Below are 5,085 nucleotides of genomic sequence, written 5' to 3'. Positions count from 1 at the left end.
AGAGGAAAGTCACAGCTGGCATATAATGATTGATAAATTGCATTAAGAAGTAATGTCCAAATAAACTGGCACAATAAATATAAAAATTATGACATTTGGGTTTACTCTATGACCTGATCACTATATGACTTAAAACTGTGGGTTCACTTTGCCCAGTTACTAATAACCAAATATCATCACTGGACATATTTTATATGACCTGTGAATTAACAAATTTTCCATGCAGTAACTCTCATGTCAGCTGCAGGTGTTGCTGAGAATGAAAAACAAACCAAACATGTAGCCTAGAACCACCTGCAGCTATCACAATGCTTATTTAGTAGTTACTCTGTTATGTCTCTTTAAAGCCAGATAGACTGAAAACACAGTGTGTACATCAACTCTCTACCACAAAACTTAATGGAATGCTGACACATTGCTAGCACTGTGTTACCATAGAGATACATAAAAAGCCCTACAAAGGCCAGAGTGAAACCCACATCTGGCAGTGTTTCAGCCCCAGTGAGGAGATGATCTATGCTGGAATAAGCATGATTGTAACTGTAGCTGCTCCTCAGTGCTGGCAGATCCATTTGCACCCTCTGGGAGAATCTTAAGACATTTAGCAAGAGTGCAGGAGGCATCACTCACCAGGACCTTAGCAAGGCTGCTGCCCTTATATAGTCACACTCTCAACTCTTGCTGGAGCCTCCTCTTTGGGCAAATCAGATGTAAGTATGGATCTAGAACAATACCAGTTCCAAGCTGCAGCTCAAGCTCCTCTCTGGGCTACAAGCTCAATGCAGATTTTCTAATAGGGACACTAGTTAGGGTATTTTCCTTCTCTTCTGCTCCTCCCAGATCCTAGCTTTGTTAGGCTTTTGAGTTAGGTTTTAAAATCTGTGTTTGGCATTCTAGACTCTTTCTGTACTACTTTTTAGATAGCAATATTATTTTAGATAAATGTCATTACCCAGAATGGCCTTAAGACCTTCTGTTAACTCAGAAAAGCATTCGAAAGACCAAACACTGAGTCAAGAGGTTTTGGGGATTTTTTGCTTATAGTACTTTCATTCAATTTGTTATGCTTCTGTTCAGCCTAACCTCAAGTAAACCTTATATAAATAAGGTCATGTTTTCAGTTCCCACAAATATATACAACACACTGTAGACAGAACCAACAAATTACATGCAACCTCCACTGTTTCTTTAATACTCGTGTCATGCACATTTTTACAACATAACCACAAACACGAAGCACACAGGGATCCATTGGACTTCTTTAGTAAGAGAAGGATCTTCAGATCAGAGTTGAAGCAGTGTCATTGTGCCACCAAGGAGCCTCAGCACAGAGATAACCTCTTCCTCAAGGTGAGCTTTTATCACAGAGCATCAGTCAGTAGACTCACCAGTAAAGCTCACAGTCCTTGGGCACTAAAAGTGTTCAGCAAAGACAATAAAAAGTGAAGAGTACCTAAAATCATAGCCATCCTTTTTCAATTTTGTTTTAAAGTCTTGATAATTTTTACCTTGTCTTAATCTTAATGTGTCTGGTGGCAGAATGGAGCCTCAAATATGCAGCTTGCATAAGGACTGAAGTATAGGAAATCAGAGTCATGTGGCCAGAAGGCACCTCTGGAGGCCTCAAGGCCAAGCCCCTGCTCAAAGCAAGGCCAATGCTGACGTCAAACCAGGTTGCTCAGGACCTTGTCCTGCTCAGTTGTGAAAATCTCTATAGATAGAGATGTCAGAGCCTCTCTGGGCCACTGTTCCAGTGTTCAACTCCATTCCCTTACACCTGGGTGGCTCATACCTGTTTCCATCTTTCCAGCCCTCCCTTTTTGGTGTTTGAGTTCAGATAAGAGCTGCTGGATCAGCCAAGCTGTTTCTCTGCCTGCCTGAGTTCCAGCTCACCAGACGAGCCAGTTTTTGTTCTGTGAGCATGTTCTCTTGAGTTTCAATGCACCCTCCTGATCTCCATTGCCCTCATCGCATGTTCCTGGGAGGTCCTGACAAACCAATTTCCCAAACAAGACAAATTCTGTTCTTCTGAAGGCCAGAATCTTTATTCTACTATTTGTCTTCCTTATTTCTATTGGGGTCTTAATTCTAAGGTCCTGGAGTCACTAACGCCAAGGCTGCCCTTTACCGTCACATTCCTTCCTTCTTTGTTTTGGAGTAACAAATCCAGCATCGGGGTCAAAAAAGAATGCTCTTGATGACCCACAAAAATTGGTTAGACTGCTTTTACCCCACTGGGTGCTCCTCCAGATAGCAGAGCAATTTTGTATTCCAAAGCAGCCTGTACCTACAACTGTGAGCTCCTTGTAGTTATTTAAAGCTTCATCTGCTTCCTCTTCCTGATCAGACAATTTATAGAAGGTGCCTGCACAGTGTTCCCCATGCCAGTGTCCTCACCAATTTTGAACCCTCAGCTCTCAGCCAACTCAGTGCTTATTCCAACAAGCAGGGGAAAGCTCCAGGCAAATATAAACTGTTTTGTGTAGAACACAACTTCCACTCATTTGCTTTTCCAAAAAACCTTGAATCCTGCGACCTGTAACGTGCTGTGCCACACTGTCCCTGTGATGCCTAAGAGGTCACAGCCCTGCCACTGTGCTGGTATGTCTAATTCCTCTGCTTTATTTCCTGAGCTCTATGTGTTGACACATGATGTTCATGCTCCCTTCCCTGGGCAAACAAATGAGCCTCCTGTAACCTGGTGTCCCTGGCAATTCTGTTCACCCCCAACCTTCCTTTATGTGTCTCTCAGGAACTGTCCCCATCTGCACAGGTCCCACATCCACCTTCCTACAGGTGGATGTAACCTAGAGCTCAAAACATCAATTATCTGTAAAATGAACCATTCCCTGTTAGCATGGCAGGCTGTGGAAATAACCAGCAAGACTGCACCCTCTGCATTCCTTGCAAACCCACAAAATTTAAGGCATTACTCTGTTCAAAAACCCAACTGTGATAAGCCAACATCATTAGGTGGAAAAAAATGTTTTGGCTTTTTGTCGTTAGTCACTACTGGAAGATTATTTTCCTTCTCTGTGTTTTTTTCAATAGGAATCAACATGCACCTTCCCATTTGAGGTGCAGCAATGTTAAACCACTGCCCATCTGCTGCAGAACTCACAATCTGCCCTGGAGACTCAGATGCTGTGAATTCATTTCCTGAACTGTAATTTGAAGGGGTCCTGCATTCTGCTGCAACTGACCAAAACTGAAACTTGATGTAGAACTAAATAATTTAGACTACGAAGAATTTCTCATACTGCTCACAGATTAAATTTTTCTTCCTGACCTTGGACAGGGCTGCCCAGCACTGTGACATCTGTTCCTTCCCTAAGCTGCTGCTCACATAGGCAGTGAACAGATGCAGACCTGGGCCATTACACAGACAGGGCAGGGGAGGTGGTCAATCATCCTGGTTATCTGATTGCTTAAAATGCAAAGCAGGATCTGATTTTAAAAAGGTAAAATGCTGACTAAAGCAAAATACTTAATATCTTCTTAAATATAAAAACGGTTGAATAAAATGGGCTCATGGACCTGCTTAATGGTTTGTAGTTCAGCTTCTTGATTACTCTACAAAGGTAAAAGGCAGTACACTTTGCTGACAATTTAATAGGTTTTTTGGATCAGCATCCACACAGCAGTGCAAATATGCAACTTCTATCTTAGACATTTCTCTGTTATTTTCAGATCATCTGAAATGACAGACACATCTACACCTCAGACCTAACCTTAAATAACTTCATCGTGTAGGACAATTTGACAACTTTTTTCAAGTACATAACACTCCCACAAAGTCAACAATTCAGTTTATCAAGAAAATCAAACCAATTTTTTTTTTCTTTTAGCTTATTGTCGTTGAAAAGCTTGATTACTTTGAATTTTATTAACAGAAACACAGTTTCTACATAAGAATTTTGTATTGGGAGCTATTTATTTCTGAGTTTTGAGATTTTATGTACTTCTACATACCTGCTTCCTTTTATGACTGAATTATCGAAGGGCTACGTGATTTACAAATTCAGAACTAGAAATACAGTTTTAAAATACCACCAAAGGTATGTGGAATTAATGCAATATATCCATTTTAAGCCATTTTAAGAACTATTTGCCATAGTAAAATACAACTTTCATTAAAATTAAAATGAAAAAGAAGAAATGCTATGCCTGCAAATAACCCCTCATGTTAAAGCAATTACATTCTAGTTAAAACTCCGAATTAATGGTGTAGATTTGACAGTCAGAGCAGTCCTGGCCATATGCAGGCACAAAACAGCCAAGATTCAGAGCATGCATAATCAGTACAAATGTGTGGTCCTAGGATAACCTTTATTTAGTTCTAACAAACTGAGAAGTGCAAAAACTTTACTGGTTTTGTATGTAACTGTGTGTGGTGGGTAGGTGTATGTTTTGAAGAAGCTACTCCATCTCCAATAACCTGTGATAAATAACTTAAAGAGTAACAATTTTCAGCTCCCCTGATGTTGCTGAAAAACTAACTGTCAAAAAAAAAAAGAATGTAAAGATATGCACACAGGATGATAAACACAGCTGTGGAGAAACAGATAAGGAGGCCTACAGTGGGTTTTTAGCAAATTTTATATAACAAGAAACAACAGTGCATACACAAAGAAAAACTTCAAGGGAAAGTCACCTTTAATATCAAAGCATTCAGTGAATACAATCACCAAAGACCCCTCTTAAGAAACCTCCAGAACCATAAACTTCCAGTAAGAGATGAATGCATGCATGTTAGTTCTAGTAAAGTGATATTTATATATTAAATAAGAAGCATGTTTTAATGAATATGTATAGTTATAATGAACAAAAACCCTGCTATAAAGTCTCACTCCAGACACAGAATAAACCCACTGTGTCCTCCACAAGTAAAGAATGCCTGCTTTCTAATACTTCAAATTGTGTTTAAAAGGTTTTTCAGCCAATTTTGGTATCATCTGACAAGTTCAGCATTTAGGAATTTTTAATTTTGCTGCACATTTTTCTTGTAAAAATGAAGTGCTGCTGTCAGACCCGTGTGATCCCTGCTGCAGGAATTAGTTCCACAGCAGTCCAGAGAGAGTGACC

The sequence above is a fragment of the Agelaius tricolor genome, unplaced genomic scaffold, assembly GCF_023055355.1.
Source record: "Agelaius tricolor isolate 1412-34295 unplaced genomic scaffold, bAgeTri1.0.p SCAF_1, whole genome shotgun sequence".
NCBI classification, from domain to species: Eukaryota; Metazoa; Chordata; class Aves; order Passeriformes; family Icteridae; genus Agelaius; species Agelaius tricolor.
This window is presented reverse-complemented; position numbering follows the sequence as displayed.